This window comes from Canis lupus, chromosome 18, assembly GCF_003254725.2.
Source record: "Canis lupus dingo isolate Sandy chromosome 18, ASM325472v2, whole genome shotgun sequence".
Classification (NCBI taxonomy): Eukaryota; Metazoa; Chordata; class Mammalia; order Carnivora; family Canidae; genus Canis; species Canis lupus.
This window is the reverse complement of record NC_064260.1, coordinates 44,135,319-44,158,535: the sequence shown is the minus strand read 5'-3', so window position 1 is coordinate 44,158,535 and position 23,217 is coordinate 44,135,319. Positions and strand designations below refer to the sequence as shown.

The 23,217-nt window shown below is 54.7% G+C and overlaps 1 long non-coding RNA gene across 1 annotated transcript; it reads right to left on the bottom strand.

The window, feature by feature from the left end:
- Positions 1-381: 381 nt before the first annotated feature.
- Positions 382-18,264, bottom strand: LOC125752945 (uncharacterized). The gene is made up of 4 exons (XR_007403608.1): positions 18,068-18,264; positions 3,051-3,183; positions 2,598-2,908; positions 382-1,214 (listed from the first exon to the last, which is right to left on the bottom strand). It is a non-coding gene; the product is annotated as an uncharacterized LOC125752945 (long non-coding RNA).
- Between the last annotated feature and the right edge of the window lie 4,953 nt (positions 18,265-23,217).

Below are 23,217 nucleotides of genomic sequence, written 5' to 3'. Positions count from 1 at the left end.
AGCGAGCCCCCTCCAGCCCCCAGCCCTCCCCGCCCCCCCGCAGACCCCAACCAGACCTCGCACACCCCACCCACAGTAGGGAGAGCCGGTTAAACTGGACAAAGCAACAATCCACAGGCAGTGGTTGGAGGCACGAGCACTGTATGGAGGCACCCTGGGGTGGGGGTCAGGGTGAGGGGGCCGTGCCTGGTACTAGCTCGCGGAACCCCCACACCAGCACCCTGATAAGTGAGTGCTCATGATATCCCCATGGCGGAGAAAGTTTAGGGACATTGTACCAGGATTCAGTTAGTGTGGGGCACAGCTGGGATTTGTGTTTGTTTGTTTGTTTGTTTGTTTGTTTGTTTGTTTTTTAAAGACTTTATTTATTTATTCATGAGAGACACACAGAGAGAGGCAGAGACACAGGTGGAGGGAGAAGTGGGCTCCACGCAGGGAGCCTGATGTGGGACTCGATCCTAGGACCCTGGGACCATGACTTGAGCCGAAGGCAGATGCTCAGCTGCTAAGCCACCCAGGTGCCCCCGGAGCTGGGATTTGAACCTGCGTAGTCTGGCTCTAGGCCTGCACCCTCACCCACCACACTGCACCCTCAAACATAACAACACAAAACCTCCCCAGGAGCCAACGGCCAGTGTCTGCGCCCAGGCACAGCGGACAGGGTTGAGAGAGCGCCACACATCTCTGTCTTGGCCTCCATGGTTCGGGTCTATGGTTCTATCACCTGCACACCCGCTAGCACGGAGGAGAGGGGAACAGAGCAAGGCCACACAGCAGGTCACAGAAGACTGAAGCCCAGAGTGGCCACGAGGTGCTCCCATTCGAATTCACCGTTTCATGCCTCCCTGAACTGGCCCATATTTGGGTCCGAAGCCAAAGGGTGCCACTTACTATTGTCTGAAAACTACCCGCCTATTCCCACCTCTGGGCCTTGGAACGTGCTCATCTCTCCCTCAGAAACATCTTTCCTTCAGAGTGCAGCTCAAGTGTCACCTTCTCCATGAAGCCCTTCGAGATTCTCCTCCAACCACGCAGAACCTGCCCTTCCTCTGCGGCAGAATCCTGAATCAAATCCCGGCCCCCCTCTCCCTGCAGGTGCCGCACGGATCCAACTGCATCACAGGTGCTCAGTGAGACAGAGGCACGAGTGGAAGTGAAAGCCTTCAGGATTCTGGTTCATTTACCATCACATTTATTCTATCAAGCTTTTTCTCCTGAAATTAAAAAAAAAAAAAAAAAGTGAGGGCAGCCAGGGTGGCTAATATCTCTAAAAAAAAAAAAAAAAAAAAAAAAAAAAGGATTGTAGGCCTGCCTACGAATAAGGATTTAAAATCATATCAGCCACAGAAGCCTGATCTTTTCTCTCCCCAAGTCTGGTCTGCAGACCAGCTGCCTTCGTCCACCACACTGGGCTTCTGGTCCAACTCAGGCTGTCGAATTTGCAAGAATGTCCAGCCTGACGGACCCGCCTGAGCCCACCGCCACCCTGGGCCCTGTTGGGGAGGTCGGGGCAAGGGGAGACCAGGACAAATGGTCCTCTGCCTTCCAGGAACCGCCAGGCTAACAGCCAGGCCGGACACGCACAAACACGCCCACAAGCGCGCCCACCGCTCCAGAGATGGGCTCGTGGCCCAAGGCCTGCCGAGGAGAGGAAGTGCCAGGAGCCTTCTCCACTTGCACAGCCCAGGGTTCTCCTTCCTCTCCTTGGTTAGCACAGCCTTCCTCTCTGCAGGGCCTGCTAGGAGGGTGGGTGGTGGGAGTGAGGCAGGTGACAGCAAAGGTGGGGGTTTCAGCACGGTGGCGGGGCGGGGGGACTGGGTGTAGGAAGGGGCAGGGAGCCCTACACCGAGCCCACAGCAGCCCCAGCGTGTCCGGCTGCCCAGGAAAGCCATCCCAGGCCCGACGATTGTCCTGGGATGGCACCTCCTCTGGGAAACTGCTCGGACCTCCCAACTGCATTAAGGGGTCCCTCTGTCATGGTGCTGATGGCGCACTCCTGTGACTGTTTTTTGTCTGTCTTCCCCCCGGAGAACGGGCATTCCCGGGAGGAGGACACTTGTCAGATCCTGAGCAACCAGCACGGAGCCCAGCAGAGTTAGCAGCTGCACAGCCGCGAGTGAGGAACGAATGAATGAATGAATGAATGAATGAATGAATGGAGTCGACGCTGGGGATGGGACTTGCAGGGCCTGCGTGCGAACAGGTCTCCGCTGGGAACACCTGTGCCTTCTTGCTCTTTGCACTTGGCATTTGACAATCACAAGTTCTGTATTTTCTTCTCCCTCCTACTTCGTCTTCTAAACCCTGATGCAACACTACACCTACACACACTCACACATATAGGCACACACCTCCACACAAAGCAGAGACACATGTACAGTTATATACACACAGACTTACCCACAAACTCTAGACGAATGACACGTACACACCATAGTACAACGGTGCCCGTACACTGCACAGGGTAACGCGCTCGCACTCGCAGGCAAAGCACGGCTTCGGTCTCGCCTACTTGCACACCCAGCCCCACACCTGACACCCACGTACGCAAATGCAGACACATATTCCCGGACAAGCAGGCAGATAGATATACCCACCCCCTTCAGGGCACACTCTGCACCATGTGTTCGTTCGTGTGCTTTTCCATCTAGGGATTTGTTTCTCTGTCTGTCCCCTAGATCTTGCTCCACAACAATCAAAGCGCTTTCCTATGTTCGCCGACCTGCCAACCCTCGTTGAAGACTTTCTCCGGGGATCCCTGGGTGGTGCAGCGGTTTGGCGCCTGCCTTTGGCCCAGGGCGCGATCCTGGAGACCCGGGATCGAATCCCACGTCGGGCTCCCGGTGCATGGAGCCTGCTTCTCCCTCTGCCTGTGTCTCTGCCTCTCTCTCTCTCTCTCTTTCTGTGACTATCATAAATAAATAAATTAATTAATTAAAAAAAAAAGACTTTCTCTGCATCAGACCATGCAGGAGAAGATAAACAGGGCTCAGCCCTGCCCTCAGGAGCCTCCCAGTCTAGTGGAGGAAACAGACACAGGAAACACCAACCGTAAGGCCTGTGTGACCATCTGATTCGAGAACTATTCCGTGAGTAGCTGCCGGATGCTGGGCCTGTGCTGGGCTTTGGGAACACAGAGGTCAAGTAAGGTGCAGTGTCCCTGGCCTCGAGGAAGCTCCAGACCTGAGGGAAGGGGAGAGAGACAGGAGATGTACTATCTTCCTATAACGTCGGAGAGGAGAGCCGTGACAGCCCAGAGCAGGGAGTGATAGGTCTGGCGGGAGCGAATCAGGGAGGGCTTCACAGAGAAGGTGGTATCGGGTTTTGTAGGATGCAGAGCAGTTCACTGTTGAGGACTTGAGCCTGGAACGGGGTCGGCACTGGATGCAGAATAAAGGCAGAAACGTCAGAGCCAGAGCCGTGGAGCAACGGTTCTGTGGGTCTGGATTCGGGGTGGGCGGTGGGGTGAGCACAGGGGAGAGGTCCCAGCTCCAGGCGAGGCTTGCGAGGATAAACAGGGGCAGAGAACAGCCTCTCCAGTGAGGTGGAGCAAAAGGGGCAGAGAATAGCCTCTCCAGTGAGGTGGAGGAAGCAGGCTCGGGGAGGCAGACGAGGCTGCCTCTGACCTCCACTGGGCTCTCTGCTGTCCTGAGGCCGCAAACCCCACGGCCCGTTCCCTCCAAATGAGACAAAGCTGCTCGCTGCTCCCCGAAGACATTAACAGCTCAGAGCTGGTGGGAGGCATTATTATCGGTTGTGATGATTATTCTCTGAAGTCCGGCTTGGAAGATAATCAGCAGCTCAGCAGGCCCCGGGGCTGGGGTGATTTGGGCCTTGGAGGAGGAGGGGCCTCCAGCCCTGGCCCAGCCCCCAGCCCCCCACCCTCCGCCCACCCAGCAGCTGGTCGGCGGCAGGTCTTGGTCAGGGGTGGGAGTGGGGGTCCGTGAGCCGGAGCAGGTCCCTGTGGGGCCGCCTCATTGTCCCCCTGCTGGCTCTTACCGGGAGGGTGTCCGCCAGCCACCCTCTCCTCCCGCCCTCCTCCCCGCTCCCCCAGCCAATTAGTCTCCGCCAGGCAATTAGCGGTTCCTGCTCCTCCTGAGTTTCTACTTCCCTCAGCCACGGCTCTGCTGCTGGAAGGGGCTGAGTCATTTTCCTGAAAGGAATGTCGCCTGAGGAAGTGGCCCCGGCTCCCCCTCTCCAGCTCCCACCCCCAGCTGTGCGGCCTCAGGCCAGCTACTTCACCTCTCTGAGACTCAGTTTCCTCACCTGTAAACCAAGGTGTTAACCGAGCTGGATAATGACAAGGGGCCCCCACTTGGACGAGCCTCTTGGCCACTCGGGGCCTCAGTCTCCCCCTTGTGAAATGTGAGGTCAGAGGGGTGAGGTCAGAGCCCAGCGACGACAGAGGGACCAATCTGGCCAGCCATTTCTTTTGACCAACATCTTATTTTCAAAAAAATTGCACCTGGGCAGTCTCTCCTTCTCTGTCCTGCCCTCCGCTCCCATGCAGTGTATTCAATAAACGTTTAAAAACATATTGCCGTTTGAAGTTGTGCTCCCCAGTTTGCCCAGGTCCCCTCATTTTCTACTGTCTCACTCCACCTACCTCCCCGTGACCCCTGAGTTTGTGACCCCCCCTGGACGAGCTGGTCTCAGAGTTTCCAAAGACCTCTTCTCTGGGGCTCTGTGGCTGTGGGCTCTGGGGTGGGCGAGCGAGGGGCACCTGGGTGCCCCAGAGGCCACTTGGCCCAGAGCTGGATTACTCACCCGTGGGAACTCCCTTCCGCCATCCAGACCCAGACCCAGACCCTCCTCCTCTCCCTGAGACCTTTGCCTCCTCTTGGTGTCCCAGCCCCAGGGCCCCCTGCTCTTGCCTGGGCTTGTGTCAGCTGGTTTCTCAGAGAACGCTCACATTTGATCACGCTGTCCTTTTGCTGGACATGGCCACCAACAGGCTTCATTGCCCTGTTCCCCCACCCACGCCGCCCTCACCCTCCATTTTCTGAGTAGCTCTCCTCCCCACGTCCCTGCACCTTGCAGAGGCTGAGCCCTGGGGTTCCTTCCCTGCCCTCTCCACTCGGGGAAAGCCTGCAAGGCTCTCTCCTGAGTCGCCTACTCTGGGAAGCCATCCCTGACTGCCCAGGTAGAGGTCAGGACGGTCTCTTCCGGACCCCCCTCGGCTAGGGCCAATGCCAGGGTTTTTTGTTTTATTATTTTTTTAAGATTTTATTTATTTATTCATGAGAAACACAGAGAGAGGCGAGACACAGGCAGAGGGAGATGCAGGTTCCCGATGTGGGACTCGATCCCAGGACCCTGGGATCACGCCCTGCGCTGAAGGCAGATGCTCAACCTCTGAGCCACCCAGGCGTCCCCAATGCCAGGGTATAGTGGGGGTGGCTGTGTCGGCTTCTCCTCCTGTCAGTGTATTCAGTAGACATTGAACACCCTGACCCCCCTGATGCCGGCCCGGCCCCGAGCAGGAGGGCAGCAACGCTGCCTCCATGGCCTTGTATCTCCAGAGCCCTGGAAGGAGGCTGCGCACGGTTAGGAAGTGGTCAGTAAATGTTTCTGGATCAAGAACAAAGAGGTGAGGGCAGCCTTGCCCACTCCTGCCCCAACTCATTTAAAATGCAAGAGGAGAGAGAGCCAGACAGCAGAAGCCCCACACCTCGGAACAATGATTCCCTCCCAACCGCCTCTGTAAGACATTACTGTTGACAAAGCACTTTGACATCCTCGCCACCAGTCTCTGGCAGGTGGGGGAGTCTGTGATGTGTCTTCCCTGCCCTGCACTTGGGCCCAGAGAAGCTGATGCTTGCTGGGAATCGTAGCCCCGAGCCCCCACCTCCCTGGAGACACCGTCCCCCTCTGCCAAGGGGGGGGGGGCTGCCTCTTTCTCCTGTCGCTCCAATGGGGATGTAAATCCTTCTATGCGCTTCTCTGCGTCCCTTTGTCTTTATGTGTTTCCCTCAATCTCCTGCCTTTCTGTCTTTTTTTCTCCGGGGGGGGGGGGGGGCACTCTTCTTTTGTGTGGCTGCTCCCAGCCTTTGTGTCTCTGTCCCTGTCTCTCTGCCTCTGTCTCCAGACCTTTTCCCTCCTCCTGAGCTGTCTCTGTCTGCCTTTCACTCTGTCATCAGCCTCACTTCTAGCTTTTACTCTCAGGTCCCATGGGTGGTGGGGGTGAGCAGCAGGACGAGGAGGGAAGAGACGTCTTCCCAGCAAGCGGAAAATGGGCCAATTAAAGCCACAAGGCTGCTCAGGCAGCTGAACAAGGAGGAAGCAGAAATAGCCCCAGGCGGGTCTAGCTGGAAAGATAGAGAAACTGGTTCAAAGGGCAAAATGGATGCAGAGTCCAAAGTCACCAGCGCTCCCTGGCCAGACCCCCAGGGGGTGGCACCTTCCCACCCAGACCCGGAGGGTTGGATTCTAGCCGCTGCCCAGTGAGGGGGCGAGTGTCCGGGCCTCACCCTCTACCCCTGTGGGACCTGGAGGCAGCCTCAGAGCCTGCCAGGCTTCCCAGGCCTCCCTGTGAGGGCACCTGTCCTCCCTCACAATATCAGGCTGGGCTCTGGGCTGGGCTCCCTGGTGGCAGCTGCCCCTCCTCACCCCAGGGCCTCCTCCAGCCTCTGGGGGTGCAGGGAGCTGGGAGAGGAGGGAGGGGGCGCCCCTCCCTACCAGTCTAAGGCCTTCTGTCTCCTGCCCTTGGAGCCCCAAGAGCCTGGGGCCTGCTCCACACCAGGGACTCCTGAGCCACGGAGGGAATGGCCACAGAACAGTGAGCAAGCCCCTCAGTTTGTTCCTAGGAGCTCAAGGTCCAATGGGGGAACCAGATAAACGGGCAACAACAGGTGTGGCCCAATGGGAGGGGGAAAGGGTCCCCAAGGAATCGATATCTGTCCCCAACCTGCAGAATCTGCGGAGGGGCCTGCACAGATTAGAGCAGTGGGAGCTGAAGGCTTTCTCAAGCAGAGGAAAGTGGAGGAGCCATGTAAGGAAATGAAAGCAGCCCCAGGAAGCTTAGGAAGAATGGAGGGAATAAAGATGTGTGTGTGTGTGTGTGTGTGTTGGCAGGGGTTGGGGGTGTTTGTAGTCCAAGCCAAGGAGCTTGGAATTTATGCTCGCGACACAAGGGAGCCATGGAGGGCTACAGGCAAGGGAGCAGCACCATGATATACTCCTTTATGGAGCTGCTGCTCCCTACAGGGGAAGAGAGGAGGACGGACAAGCTGGAAGCAGGTGGAGCAGGCCAAGCGCTACCACAGACCATCAGGGAAGGGGCAATGGGCCCTAAAGCGGCAATGCAAGGCCGGGGGGGGGGGGGGGGGGGCGCGGGAATACTTGTAAGATGAATCAGTTACTCAATGTGTTGTTTTTCAGCTGGCCAAAGAGGCAGGGGCCATGATCCGGCCCAAGCCCCAGCCTGAACCCTCTCCCTGCTCCCCCTCTTCTCCCTCTTCACACTGCCTTCCTCTGAGACTGCCAGATTCCCTTTGACCTGCCTGGATTTATCCCACCTCTGTGCCTTTGCTCCTTTCATTTCTTCCTTCTCACTTATCTTAATCCTACGCATCCATCAAAAAGGTCCCATTCAATGTCCCCTCCTCCATGCAACCTCCCTGCTGGTGCTCAGGAAACATTATCTGGGCCACTCTTAGGACACAGGCCACTTGTGCCTTTTGTACCACTTTTTGTACCTACTCTAGGGTCCCCTATAAATTCAGCGCATCTTTAAAAGGGCTAAAATCTGGGTCTGATTCAACAGTCCTCAGGATAAGGCCTGAACCGGAAAGAGGTCTCCACGAAGGCTTGGGGAAGGAAGGAAGGAAGGAAGGAAGGAAGGAAGGAAGGAAGGAAGGAAGGAAGGAAGGAAGGAAGGAAGGAAGGAAAGGAGGGAGGGAAGGGATGGAGGGAAGGAGGGGGAGAGGAGCAGAGAGGGAGGGAAGGAGGGGCTGGGGGAGGGAGGAGGAGGGGGAGAGAGAGGCGAGTGAGTCTACATTTATGGGCTCCCTGTGCACGTGTGAGACTTGAATCCCTTTAACTGGATAATCCATTTCTCCGGTATTCCCTGCCTAGGTGCACCTGCAATGTTCCAATTTTCTGAGTCTGGTCCACATTCTGGCATTAACATCAGAGATCCTGGCTTTCTTCTTTCCCTAAGACTTACATAACTTTAACCTACTGCTTCTGCCTAGCCATAGAAATATATGGAGGGAGGGATGGAGGGAGAGGGGTAGATAATTGAGTGGATGGATGAAGTGAATGACCAAATTAAAAACTAAGAGAAGGGCAGCTCCGGTGGCACAGCTGTTTAGTGCCTCCTGCAGCCCAGGGTGTGATCCTGGAGACCCGGGATCGAGTCCCACATTGGGCTCCCTGTGTGGAGCCTGCTTCTCCCTCTGCCTGTGTCTCTGCCTCTCTCTCTCTGTGTGTCTCTATGAATAAATAAATAAAATCTTAAAAAAAAAAAACTAAGAGAAAATCATCCAAGAACTATGAATGATAAATTGTAAGAGATGTGAAACCAGCATTTGGTGGTGGCTGTCAGTCAAATTCTGGCCATGCATTCATTCATTCATTCACCTGGCCCCAACTGAGCATCTGCCATGTGTCAAGCATCATAGTCGATCCTGGGGATCCAGCAGTAAGCAGAATTCATGGTGCCTGCCCCCACAGAACTTAGAATCTAGTGAAGGAGACAGAGAAGAAACTGAGGAATTGCCAAGATGATAGAGCAGGACAAGCATTATGGTAGAGAACATGTGGGACCATGTGGGAAGCTGTCTGAGCAAAGAGGAGCAGTGTGCATCACACACTCATTCAGGAGTATCAGGGAAGGCTTCCTGGAAGAAGTGACCTCTAAGCTGTGCAAGGAAAGACTGATGAGCAGCGAGTCGGGAGGGTAAGCAAGTGGGGCAGAGGGAACAGCATGTGCAAAGGGCCAGGAGGCTGATAGAGCACAGGGCAGATTTTGTTTAGGAAACTAGGAAAATTCGATCAATAGGAGCATAGAGTTCTGGGGTCAGCAGATGAGCAAAGAAGGGTAATGGAAGCCAGAATTTATTTATTTATTTTTTAAAAATATTTTATTTATTCATGAAAGACACACAGAGAAAGAGGGGCAGAGACACAGGCAGAGGGAGAAGCAGGCTCCATGCAGGGAGCCTGATGTGGGACTCGATCCCGGGTCTCCAGGATCACACCCCGGGCCAAAGGCAGGCACCAAACCGCTGAGCCACCCAGGGATCCCTGGAAGCCCCAATTTAGAGGGCTCATGGGCTCCCAAGAAGCTCAGGCTCTGTTCTAAGAGCACAGGGTTGGAGTGGAATCCCTGGAAAGGTTCAAGCAGGGAGAAAATCTAATCACAAATGCAGGAAGACTATTCATTCCACGGTGCCTTTCGAAATTCCTTCTGTTAAGGCAGAAAGATTATTTTCTTCTTCTGTTTTCCCATAAATAGTGTTGTTGCCAAATCTATAAATCATCGGGGAAATTAAAAAAGCAGGAAATCTTGTGCTGCTTTTCTTGGCAATGAGAAAAACCAAGGAAATGAAAAGAAAATTAACCTCACACTCCGAATTTTAAGTTCCTTCTTGACCAAGCTGACACTGTTCTATTTCAGTTTTACCATTTCAAACGGTTAAAAAAAGTTTAAAGTTTAAAAGCCCAAGAGGTGAAAAGTTCAGAAATCAAAACTAAGACCTGTTAAAAGTATACTGAGTGTGGCTATAGAAAAAGAACCAGAAAGCCAAAGCCGCTTCTTTCGGTTAAACGGCGTATTTTCTGGCTTGGATACGTTTCAGAGATCCAGTGTTCACCAGGGCGGGGATTAACCTATTTCTGGGAGTGAGGAGTTCACATGCTAAATACAGGACCGCTTCAAATAGTTTAGGTAAATGCATTTTTTTTTTAAAGTACCTTTGGATTTTCTGATGTAGCAGCAAAAAAATAAGTACAAAAAACAGAGTTTGCTGTTTAAAGACAATAGACGCCTGCCCTGGGGAAACCCACCCCTAGGTAGCCAGCCTCCAGCACACCTCACTGATTCAGCAGGACAATGGGGTGACTAATAGGCAGGGGCATGGAGCATGGAGCGGTGGCGGGTCCCTTAGGCCGCAGAGGGTAGGGAAGGCCGCCCTCAAGAGGTGGCTGTCAGACCAGAGGAATGAGGTCGACCTTAGAAGAAACAAAAACAAGGGTGGTCCTAGATGGGAGGCCTATCAGGTGCCAAGCCCAGAGGCAAGAAAATACTTAAGGGAGATGAAAATAGATGAGAAGGTTGGAATCCCCCACAAAGTCACTGGCTGGGTGGATGCCAGCTGCCTGTGTGCTCCTTGTCTCCTGTCTGTGTCCGGCCTCTTTTTTCCTAAAGTCGGGGTGGGGGGTGGGGGGGGAAGAGGTGGTCCCAAGGCAGTTCAGGACCTGCCTCCTTGGTCTTCGGCCCACCTGTTCCCCACCTCCTGTCCAGAATGTCCTCTGGCTGCTAATGCCCCGGGCCATCCCGGGGATGGAATGCTGTAGGCACATACATTTTTTTACAAATCCAGCCATATAAGGGCTTGAAGTCCCTAAATAAACACTCAAAGCTCCCCCCTTCTACTCAAAGGAGATGAAGCCAGGGCTTGGGGCAAAGATTCTGGGTGAGTGGGGAGGGTCTGGAAAGAGGGTGGTAGGGAAGGGGCAGTTTGTTTATAGCTTATCCAGGTCCCCTCCCTCCAGGGTCAAGATCCCAGGCCCCTCCCTCCAGGGTCACTCCCCCCAGGACCCAGCTCAGGGCCTGGAGCTGCCCTGTGGGTCTCAGCCCAACTGGTGCCAGGAATAGGTCCAGAGTCAATCCCCGGGCATTTAGCAAAGATCTGGCTTTGGTTTTCTGTTTTTATATTAACTTTTTATTTTATTTTATTTTATTTTTTAAAGATTTTATCCTATTTATTCATAGACACACACAGAGAGAGAGAGAGAGAGAGAGGCAGAGACACAGGCAGAGGGAGAAGCAGGCATCATACAGAGAGCCTGACGTGGGACTCGATCCAGGGTCTCCAGGATCACGCCCTGGGCTGCAGGCGGCGCTAAACCGCTGCGCCACCGGGGCTGCCCTATATTAACTTTTTTAATTGTAAGTTTAAATTGTGAAACATATTTACATTAAAATAATGTATAAAACAGGGGCGCCTGGGAGGCTCAGTGGTTGAGCATCTGCCTTCGGCTCAGGTTGTGATCCCAGGGTCCTGGATCGAGTCCCGCATCGGGCTCTCCGCAGGGAGCCTGCTTCTCCCTCTGCCTGTGTCTCTGCCTCTCTCAAATAAATAAATAAAATCTTTTAAAAATTTATATAACAGGGACGCCTGGGTGGCTCAGTGGTTGAGCATCTGCCTTTGGTTCAGGTGGTGATCCTGGGGTATCCTGGATTGGGCTCCCTGCATGGAGCCTGCTTCTCCCTCTGCCTGTGTCTCTGCCTCTCTCTGTGTCTCTCACGAATAAATAAATAAAATTTTAAAAAATAAAAAATTTATAAAACGGACATTGTAAAGAATAAAAGCTCTATTAAAAAATACTTAAATTTAAGTTCTGATACTACCAGTCTAAGAAGCCACGTTGCCAGAGCTTTCCGAGCTCTGCACATGCTCCCCACCCCTCCCACCCAAGTTAGCCACCCGGCTGGATGCGGTGCTGAAGCCAGCCCACCCAAGACCCAGGAAGACGCTTGCAATAAGAATACGTGAGGTTTCTTAAGCTTGTAGCAACAAGGGGGCACACAGCCCAGGGAAACGCAGGGGTGCCTCGTGAGGGGGATCTGAATAAGCAGCCTGCAGGGTCTGGGCTTGTGCTGGAAGGACCCGAGGAGGGCTGGGGAAATGAGCCCAGGTCTGGCCCGAGTGCTGCCCAGAGATGACCTAGGAGGCTGGATGGTCACAGCAGGGCTGGCCTTGTCACTTCGAGGAGCTGCAGGTGCGCAATAAGGCAGTGAGAGGAGGGAGCCTTATCACTCGGGGGGGGTGCGATGCGCCCGGTCACCGTCTAACTCCGAGCATGAGCTGGGTGGATGGTGTTTTGGAAACACCATCTCTTCATCAGTAACAGAATGTCATTACCCTGCACTGTCTCTCACTCTCTGTGCCCGCCCAGGGGCTGTGACCCACAGGGGCTCAACACTGAGGGTCCCACCTGCCTTGTTCCGGCTCTCGGCCTTTGCTGGGTGGCTTCTAACAACCCTGCCGCTGAGCCTCAGTTACCCCACCTATAAATGGGAATAATAGTCACCAGCCTCAGTCATCTGCAGGGAGGTCAGTAAATTCAAGTGTTGCCCAAGTGGCTAGTATGTAGTGGGAGCTCAGTGAACAGAGATGGGGGGGAGGGCTGGAGAGGTCAGCGGGGTGACCTCCCACCCAAGCTGCTTCTGGATGCACTCTGTCCCAGTCTCTCCCAGCAGCAGGGGAGCCCCCAGAGAGTGGGGCATCCGGCAGTGAAGGGTAGGCAGCCAAGAGGGTGGATAGGGGAGGAGTTCTGACAGGAAAGAAGGATAAAAGGAGGGAAGAAATGAAATGCAGGAAGGAAGGAAAAAATGAAGGGGGGAGGGGAAGACAGAAAGACTCTGGGGAACAGAAAGAAGCAAATGACAGAGAGAGAACAGGGAAGCGGGGGCAGGAGGCTTGGGGGAGAAGTAGAGGCAGGGAGGCTGAGGGGGAGGACAGAAGGAGAGGGTCTCCCAGTGAGGACCACAGGCCAACCCTGCTCCCCATCCCCCTGCAGGCCTAGGGGGCGGGGGGGGGGGATGCTTGGGGTGGGGGCAGGGCAGGCTGGCTTGCCACCTGCTGCCACAGTGGGATCCCACCAACCTGCCACTCCGTCCACTGGGAACAATGGGGAGCTGTCAGGAGCTGTGTCACCAGCTGCCTCCTCCACAGGAGGGGACAGCAATGTCTCCCTGCCCTGGGCCCCTGGGCCAGCTGCCAGCCCAGTGAAAGCCATGGGGGGGCCCAACAGCTGGGGCTCCCTCTGCCATGGCTCCTCCCCTGCTGGCCCTCCCCTTCCCCTACTTCCTCCAGGCCACCGTCCACAGAGGTTCCCCTATATCTGGCTGCTATGTGCTCATCATGGTGGGGGCTGCCTGGGGCAAAGTGCAGTGCGGAGAACACCAGGGTGTCAGGACACGTGGATTCCAGTCTCACCTGTGGCACTGTCGCAGAGCTGGCCCGCTGGCCTCACTATCTCTTCTCCCCTTCTTCCTGATGAGTGGCAGCCCGAACTCGGGGCTGGGCACATAGCTGTCCCGTGGAAAGACTACATTTCCTGCCTCCTTTGCAGGTAGGTGTGGGCACATGACCGAGTTCTGGCCAATGCAATATAATCACAACACCGAGGACATGTCTTTTTGGGGCAGGGTATGTTCTTTTTCAACTCTTGTGTTTCTCTGGAATGCAGACATGATCACTGCACCTGGGGCAGCCACCTTGGGTCATGAGGTGGAAGTTACGGTTGAAAATGGTAAAGCAAATTAGGAGCACCCTAGGTCCCTGATGATCGTGGAGCTGCTGTACCAGCCTAGAGTGCCTACCTCTCTGTTTACTGGAGAGAGAAATGAGCTTTTTAAGCTACCAATTTGGGGGTTTTCTTGTCACTTGTAGAGGTATATAATCCTAACTGGTAGCATCTGTAACTTATAGTATGACCTTAGGCAAGTCATTTTCTGCCTCTGGGCTTCAGTTGATCCCCTGGAGCAATGAAAGTTTCCAACTTGTAAACTATCTCCAAGGACCTTTCTTGTTCTGAATTTTAAGGTCAGCACCTAGGGCAGAGGTTCATTACTAAGATTAAAGGCCCCCGGGATCCCTGGGTGGCGCAGCGGTTTGGCGCCTGCCTTTGGCCCAGGGCGCGATCCTGGAGACCCGGGATCGAATCCCACGTCGGGCTCCCGGTGCATGGAGCCTGCTTCTCCCTCTGCCTGTGTCTCTGTGCCTCTCTCTCTCTCTGTGACTATCATAAATAAATAAAAAAAATTAAAAAAAAAAAAGATTAAAGGCCCCCACCCCAACCTCCAGGGTGAACTGATTTTACAGCCTAACAACAGGCTCTGAAAAGTAGAAGTTTCCAAGAACTGAAGGACCGTCAAGACTGGGAGAAGGTAAATATATGTATGTGTCTCACTGGGGCCCAGGAGGTCTTACCTGTTCGGGTCCCTGCCCACCTCTCCCACCTCTTGCTGCCTACACGTGTCATACTGGCCTCCTTTTCAGGGCACCAAATTGGTACCCACCTCAGGACCTTTGCACTGGCTGTTCCCTCTGCCTAGAATGCTCTCCCCTCCAGATCCTCATTGAGGCCTCTGCTCATTGTTATCTCCTCAGAAGGGCCCACCCCAACTCTCTTATCTAAATAGGAGGTATCACCTTCCACTCCCTATCAAAATAAAGCTCAATGTTCTTTTCTGGCACTTACCGATAGCTACCATTTTCTTGATTATTTACTTCTTTTCTTCTGATTTCTCTGGTAAAACGTCAAGTCCATGAGAGCAGGCACCTAGCATGTTGACTGACAGGTCACCAGGACTCAGAATAGCACCCCATACATAGTAAGTGCTCAATAAATACTTGATGAATAAATATCGGTGAGGTTGGAAGGACAAGAAATGACAAGCAAATTAACTGACATTTATTGAGTGCCTACTATGTGCCAGCCACCGTGCAGGATGCTTTACGTGGGTCCTCACATTCATGCCTTCTTGACACTCTTAGGTGTTTCCCATCTGGAAGTGAGGTTCTTAGATCACAGGTGACTCAAACTGTGATCCCCGAGCTCTAAATTGTGAGACTGGATTTGACTCCTGGGTGGAGTCCAGTGGGTTTTCATTATCCTGGTCAGGCCTGGCCACATGGAGATAAGAGGTATCCTCAGATGTCCTTAATGCCTCCTGTTCAGCCCATCCTTTCACCACACTTGCTAAGCAGCAGCCTGTTGCCTTCCAGGCAGCCACTTCACTGGCTTTGCTTTTCATCGTCTTTCCCATTATCTTCTCAGGAGAATGTGCTTGAAGGCTGTGAAATCACAGAGGCGCTGGGTGGCGTGAGCAGAGAGGCTCCTTCCCACTCTGAAATGTGAGGATCCTTTCCTTCAGGAGAAGAAAGAAGATGTGTGATTTCCAAGCACATCCTCTGCCAGGCCTGCTTCAGGAACTCCACTCCTGCCTGCGTGCCTCACACCATCTTCACACCAACCGTGGCAGGGAGGCAGCTGTGTAGCCTCGCAATGGCGGTCTCATCCCTCTGGGCCTCTGTCTTCTCATCTGGAACGTGGGGACAATGGCAATGCCACCCTTGCAGGGCGGTTGGGAGGTCAATGGGTTGAAGGTGGGGCCAGGGGATTTGGTTTCCTTCAGCTTAAACCAAAGACATCTCCTTCAGCTAAATAGAAACACTCTGACCTCCATCCTGTGGGCGACCCCATATGTCTGCCTATAGCATCCTGGCATCATAACATATCAAAAGCTTGTGAATTTGAAGATTCCTGTCCATCCTGAGTTCTCTCCCTTCTTGACGATGTGACCTTAAACAAATCCCCCTCACCGGGCTAAGCCTCAGTTCCCTTGCACATCCACTGAAATTCTAAAATTTTGCTATCAAAGAAAAGTCACATTTCAGTCTCTTTTAATATGGGTCTCTGGGTGATGCATCCAAGTTTGGAGGTGCCTACAGCTGTGGGAGAGGATGGTGGGGAACATCATGACAGTTCTCCAAGGAATTTGGAAGGCAGGGGAAAGAGCCGCACGGGAAACATCACGTCATTGGCAAAGGTGCCAAGGAAATGTCAGAACAAAATGTGCTGGCTGAGATTTGGAGATGAACAATCCATTCCTGGCTGCCCTGAAGCAAATCCCAGCATCCATCTCAGGCAGAAGAATTAGTCACTTGTCAGTTCTCTTCAGCACCGCGGACAGCACCCCCAGAGTCACCTTTCAGGCCCCCCCACCAGGGCCCTGGTGTACCAGGCTCAGTGACTGGCACCGCTGCCAAAGGAAAGGACGGCCTTGCTTCCCTTATCCCCAAGAACTTACCATCTGGTTCAAGGGAGAAGAGTGACATGCAAGGGAAACTCACTCACACAGTGCTGGGTGTTCACTCGTGCTGTGGAAGGACCCTCCCAGCCAATGTGGGACTGGATTTCCATTCATGTGTTTGGCTGCTATTGAGCAGCCGCTGTGTGCCTGCTTCTGTACCAGACATCGTGGAGAAAAAATACAGATGAATGAAGACCGTGCCTGCCCTTGAAAAGCTTGCGGTTAGTGGAGGAGTCTAGAAACCAATAATTATGGGACAGATAAGCAAAATAGCTCCCCCTACTTGGGCACTTACTATGTGCCAAGCATGGCATGAGGAGTTGCACACAAGATGATGTAAATGAGCTAGCTACTGCTTTTAGTTCTGTTTTACAGCAGGGAAAACCAAGTCAGGTGACTTGCCCAGGGTCACACGGTGATGGAAGAGCAGAGCTGGGACTTGACCGGGTGGTCAGACTCCAGAGTCTGTGACTGAAGCCACTACCGCAGTCCATGAGGCAATGGTGGGGAGGCATTTGGATAAACATAGAAGAGGCCAACGGAGAATGCCAGAGGAGAGGACACCTGGGCTGAATTTTCCCAGGTGAGGAAGTGGGGAAAGAGCAGAGAGAACAACTGGTGTGGAGCCAGAGGAACATAGCCCATTCCAGCACTTCCTTGTAGCTACAGCAAAGGGTATGAGGACAGAAGAGTGGTTAGAAGGGCTAGAGGGGTCCCCAAAGGTGAGCCCTTGAGAAATGTTGTACTAAGCCAGGGAGTTGGATTTCATTCTGAGAAAACAAAGGGTTTCAAGCCTTGAAGGAAGGTGTTCACGTTTGTCTTCTGGAAAGCAGGCAACAGTGAACTGAGGGGTGGACAGGACAGGGACCCTGGGTAGGTGGCATATCCAGCCAGGGGGCTTCTGAAGAACAGGTGAAGGAGGGGAGCTGGGGTGAGGCAATGGAGGGTGTGACCACAAGAGCCCTTGAGGAGGGCATGACCTTGTGGGTAGGACCAATGGCCCTGGCCACACACCTCCAGGGCTCATGCCAAGACCAAGAGAAAGGAAGCCACTGCCTGATTTAAAGCTTGTGCACTTTGCTCGTGGGCCCCTATTGCTCAAGACCTAGTTAATTTTAGTTTACAAATACCTCTGACAGTGTTGAGGGTCTGATTCCCAAATGCACAACAGATTAGAGGTGGGAAGTTTTACAGGATATAAAACTGTAAGTAAGAACTGATAAGAGGCAAGCTGATAGCAGTGAGAGATGCTGGCTGATGTTAAGATACCAAAACTTGAAAGGAAAAAAAAAAAAGCAAAAAAGCATAACAGGGGTGCCTGGGTGGCTCAGTTAGTTAAGTGGCACACTCTTGATTTCAGCTCAGGTCATGATTTCAGAGCCTTGGGATCAAGCTATGTGATGGGCTCTGTGCTCAGCAGGGAGTCTGCTTGAGATTCACTCCCCCCCCCCCCCCCCCGCCTCTGCCCCTCTGCCCACCCCCTGCTCGTGCTCTCTCTCTAACTAATAGATAAATCAATCTTTAAGAAAATAAATGAAAGCGGGGAATCCCTGGGTGGCTCAGCGGTTTAGCGCCTGCCTTTGGCCCAGGGCGTGATCCCGGAGACCCGGGATCGAGTCCCGCGTCGGGTCCCTGCATGGAGCCTGCTTCTCCCTCTGCCTGTGTCTCTGCTTCTCTCTCCCTCTCTGTATGTCTCATGAATAAATAAATAAAATCTTTAAAAAAAAAAGAAAATAAATGAAAGCATAACAAAGTGGCATCCGTAGATTTCAGAAGCAGCAATACAACTTATATTAAAAGACACTCTGTTTAATAAAGTCGGGAATTAGGTCGTATTTTTTTAAAAATATTTTCATCCTAAGGCTAAAATAGAATTTGAAAGTTTGAGTAATTAAAAGAGCAAACCCTCAGCTCCACAGGTTGGCTAACTGCCCTTAGGATCCAGGGAACGGAAACCTTTTTGTGCCTTGCATTTTCAGGGCACCTTCCAGAACCCTGTCCTGACCCTCAGCTCACCTGATCCTCACAGCTACTCCACGAGGAAGACAGCAGAGGGGCCGTGCCCATGTCACAGGCGGAGAAGCTCACGCTCCTCTGTCCAGAGCTGCCCAAACCGTCCTTCATCCTCAGGGCCAGGCGTGGAGCGCAGGCGTCCGGACCTGCAGCTGGAGCGCCGCGGCCCCGCCCCCTCCCGGGCCAGGCCACACCCCCCGCAGGTGCGCAACACCTGCTCTGCTGCTGATTGGCTGCTGGGACGGCACTGAGCAACGGCCCGCCCCTTCTCGCGTCTACGTGTGGTGACATCATAGGCTTATTTGCATAGCCATCAGCCAATCGTCAGCGCCCCGACCCGGGCGGCCCGGCTGCCTGCTGCAGCGCAGGTGGTGCTCTGGGGCCTTGCGTGCGCTCTCCCACGGAGCGTGCGCCGCTGCCTGAGGTCCCGACGGCTTTTAGTCCCCTTCCTCAGATTAAGGAACTTCCGCGGCTTGGCTTCCCCCGCCTGTTTGTGAGCGTGGTCTGGCCGCGACGTCCGCCGCCCCCCTGATCCGCAGAGTTGACTGGCCGTGAAGGGTGTCCCTTCCCCCTCACCGCTCCCCGTGTGTCCCTCCCCCCGAAGCTGCGCTCGGTCGAAAAGGGGGACCGTACCTGAAAAGAGGAGGACCGTGCTTCCGTCAAGGGAATACAAGTAGCTGGGCTGCCCTGCTGGAGCCTCCAAGGAAGCTCTCGGGGCCCATTTGTAGGGGGACGTAGGGTGGTCACACTGCCAAGACTCCAGACACGGCCAGATGAGGCCCGCATGTAGCAGTCTGCCTTCTGGAAGGAAGGAGGGAAGGGAGGAGGGAGGGAGGGAGGGGGGGAGGGAAGGAAGGAGGGGGAGGGAGGAGGAGGGAAGGAGGGAGGGAAAGAAGGAGAGAGGGAAGGAGCTTCGGAAGTCTAAGGATTTGGCCAAGGTCACTCAGATAAGTGGTAGAGAAGGAATTTGGATCCAAGAGTGTCTGACTCAAATACTAGGCTCTTAACAGCCCTGGTGTCTTCCAACAGGGGTACAAGGGAGCCCCAAGGACTTCAGCCTGAGGAGGCAGCTTCCCCGGACCCCTTCCCCCACTGCCCGTACAGAGGTGCAGACTCGCTAGCTAAGAGGAGCCCCTCCCCTTCCCGCCCGCATCTTCAGGTGCATCTTTGTCAGAGGAGGGGCCTGGCGAGGAACTTCAGCCAGGGAAGGCAAGCGGCCAGGCCCTTAGACCGTGGTGGGGCCTTCTGGGGAGCCCTGAGCTGAGGGCTCAAGTGGGTGCTGGGCCTCGGTCTGGAGCACCAAGGTACCGTGTGACCTGGGCCGTGTGTGAATCAGGAGCTCTGAAGGCTCTTCCTGGCCCGCCGGCTGCGAGGCTGACTTTCGGGGGGCTGGAGAGGCGCGCTGGCTGGACACAGGTGAGGGAAGACGCCAGACCAGCCTCCCAGCCCTCCCCCTTGCCTGCATAAGGAGAAGCACCCCCGCTGGGGCCCCGGGAGTGCCACTCTCAGGAAGAGAGGTAGAAGACCACCACCAGCCTCGGGCCCAGTCCCTCTCACTGAATCATCACACACGCGGGGACAGCTCTGCAGTCAGGGAAGCCTTCTGGTGGCGGGGGCGGGCAGGGGGCGGTGTTGGTGGCAATGAACTTCTCGAGCTGGCTGGCTGAATGGGCAGGCTGGACGGGAGAGTGTGCCGGGGAAGGGAGAGTAAATGCAGAGGCAGAGGAGGGACCAACTTTACCTCACTGGTAGAGAACACCACCCACTGCGACAGGGCAGGTGGATGACTCAGAGAGCCGGTGACGCAGGGTCCCACTAGAACCTGGGTTTCTTTGCTCCCAGCCCTGCGTTCATCTCAGCCTGAGCCCCAGCCTGCATCTCCACCCTTTTGTCTGTCCGGGTGCCAATGGGTTGGGGCCAGGGTGGGGGTCCCCTCAGCCATCTCTGCTGGCCGGGGCTCAGCATCATCACCAGCAACTTCCCCCTGCCTCGCCCAGACCTGCCCCCCAACCAGGCCTCAGCCTCCGTCTGGGTCCCTAGAGGCCGGCCTCAAGTCTCCACTCAGTCCTTTGGTTCCATCTGGTGGTAAATTTATCAAATGACAGTAGGTGGCCCTTAAGGAGAGGCTGTGGGGCCAAGTGATGGAGGAGAAGTTGGAGGCGGAGGGACAGGAGGAAAGTGAGAGGGGGGTGGAGGACGAAGAAGAAATCACTGCCTTCCAGCTTCCGGGGACCACTGTGGCCTTGGGTGAGAGACAGGCCACTCTGGGTCCTGCCCATCAGCAGCTGTGCACAGCCCCTCCCGGTGCCCCTACTCCTGTGTGAAATGAGCGGACATAACCCCAACTTTATAGGGTCACCTTTGCTTTCATTTGTTTATTTTTTAGTCATTGCTACACTCAGCACAGGACTCGAACTCACGACCTTGAGATCAAGAGTCACCCGCTCCACCCCCTGAGCTGGCCAGGTGCCCCCGCGGGGTTACGTTTGGTGAGGTAGTGGCTGAAGGAGGGGGCCTTCAGGGTGCTGGCAGTGGTCTCCATCGCGGTGCCGGCTACACAGGTGTAAATCGTCTCTGAGATGCACACTTCAGGCCTGTGCACTTTAAATGTTATAAACATGTGTGTCAAATGTGAACAGGGGCACCTGGGTGGCTCAGTCAGTTAAACCTCTGCCTTTGGCTCAGGTCATGATCCCAGGGTCCTGGGATCGAGCCCCGCATCAGGCTCCCTGCTCAGCGGGGAGGCTCTTTCTCCCTCTCCCACTGCCTCTCCCCCCACTTGTGCTCTCTGTCTCTCTAATTAAGAAATGAAATCTTAAAAAAATTAAAGCATGAACAATAATGCTACCGACCTTGCAGGGCTTTTGTGAGGACTCAGTGAGACCCCGTAACTCAGGGGCTTAGCTGGGAGCCTGGCACACGGTAAGGATGCCGTGAGGGTGACCACGATCACCGCCATCACCAAGCACTTTCAGAGACATCTTTGCTTCCAGCTTTACAATTCTGTAAATTGACCTACATTTCACAGCTGAGGAATTGAAGCTTGGTGAAACGTGCTCCAGATTGTCTGATTCTGTGTCCTAGACTCTTTCTCCTGGGCCTTGCCCTCAAGCCATCATGAGCCATCTGGGCAGCTCCAGGGGGCACCGCGCAGGGCAAAGCACCCGGTCCAGGTGTTGGCTGCGGGCTCCCAGGAGACCTGGATCATTTGGGTCACAAAGCACAAAAAGGGCCCCTCTCAAGCAGAGCGAGTGGGAAAGGGCCAGGCAGCCCATTGAGCAGAGGGTGACGAGGGCAGCATGGGAGTGTGGGCTGGGCGAGAAGCAGGGCAGATGGGGCTCTGCTGGGTGGCCAGAGACCAGTCGTTTCCCATGGGGGCATGGGTTTCCTCATCCGCACAATGGGGGTGAGGATAATGGGGGTGAGGATACATGCCCTTCCTGCTGCTCCGTGGATTGCCATGACAGCCAAGTGACATGGGGGTGAAGACACTCCCGCCCTCCCGCTGAGCTGGCAGGTGGGCAAGCGCTGGGGACACTGAGGTTTGAATGCTGCAGACCCTACCCCGCCCCCACCCTAGCCCTCAGCCCCGCCCCGGGGTGAGCTGTGGCATGAACACAGCCCAGGGAAGAAACGGGAACAGAGGTCCAGGAGTGTAGGGTCCTAGGGCCAGACCAGGGACCTGCTGCAGGTGAAATGGGAAGATGTGGCCAAAGACACCGGAGAGCGGGGCATCCTGGAACACACACAGCCCTTTGGTTGGCTCAGATCAGCACCCACAGCCGTGGCTGACCCCATGCCCCCCTCCCCCCAGCCATAGTGACCCTGGGGCTCCGTGGAGGAAACCGGTTCCCAGGGTAGGTCCCTCTAGGTGGCCCTGGTCCGCCATCTAGTGGCCACAGTGAGCATTGCCAGGGCAAGGTAGCGGTGTCTGGTCCCGCCTTCCCCCTCCCGCAGGGGAGCTCCAGCCTCTGCGCCAATCTCCCCTTGAAGCGGCGGGGGTGGGGGGGGGGGGGGTCCTCGCTGTCCCCAGAGGCCCTTGGCTCTGGTGGGCAGCGTCTCCGAGCTCCCTACAAAGTGCCTGTTGCCAGGGTCCAGTGCTACCGAGTGAACTGAACAGAGGTGTCTCCTGGGGGCACGGTTGGGCATCTCTGAGACCTTGAGGTCAGGTTGGCTCAGGACAGAACATTCTAACAGAATTTCCTCTGGGCAGCCCAGATCTTACTCCACGAACTCACAGATGTACAAGAAATCACCCATTTCAAGTCTCCTTCTAAATTTTCTTCTGAGTTCCTCCTCTTCTTGGTCTTAACCCAGGAGTAAATGTTCCCCAGCTGGGATGACACAGAAGTTTCTGTAGCCCCAAGGATGGAGGAAGGGCCTCTGGAGGTCATCGAGGCCCAGGAGCACCTGGTCCATGGAGACAGGGGTCTCTGCCCAGGTTGGCAGCTCCAGCTGCGGCCCAGCCTCCCTTGGCATGCTGTGAAGCCATTCCCCCTTGGAGGCCTTGGCAGCACTTTGGGTGCCCCAATGTGCCAGGATTGCCTTCCAGCTACTCTCTAGTCCTGCAGCCTCTGACTCTTTATTTATTTTAGATTTTTTTTTTTTTTAATTCGTGAAACACACAGAGTGAGAGGCAGAGACAGAGGCAGAGTGAGAAGCAGGCTCCCTGTAGGAAGCCCGACAAAGGACTCACTCCTGGGACTCCAGGATGATGCCCTGGGCCAAAGGCAGGCACTCAACTGCTGAGCCACCCAGGTGTCCCGCCTCTGACCCTTTAGCAGGCAGGGGCAACTTTGTCTATGTTGCTCTGTCACTATCCACTTGCTCCAGTTTGTATTGCTGTGTTTCTTAACCAAACCCAACCTGGGGATGCCTGGGTGGCCCAGTGGTTTAGCCCCTGCCTTCAGCCCAGGGTGTGATCCTGGAGTCCTGGGATCGAGTCCCACATCGGGCTCCCTGCATGGAGCCTGCTTCCCCCTCTGCCTGTGTCTCTGCCTCTGTGTGTCTCTCATGAATAAATAAAATCTTAAAAAAAAAAAAAACGGTTTGCATCAGACAGCCACTTAATTTACCCTCATGATTCTAGGGGTTAGAAATTCGGACAGGTCACAGCCTGTCTCCGCTCCCTAATGCCTGGGGCCTTGGCCGGG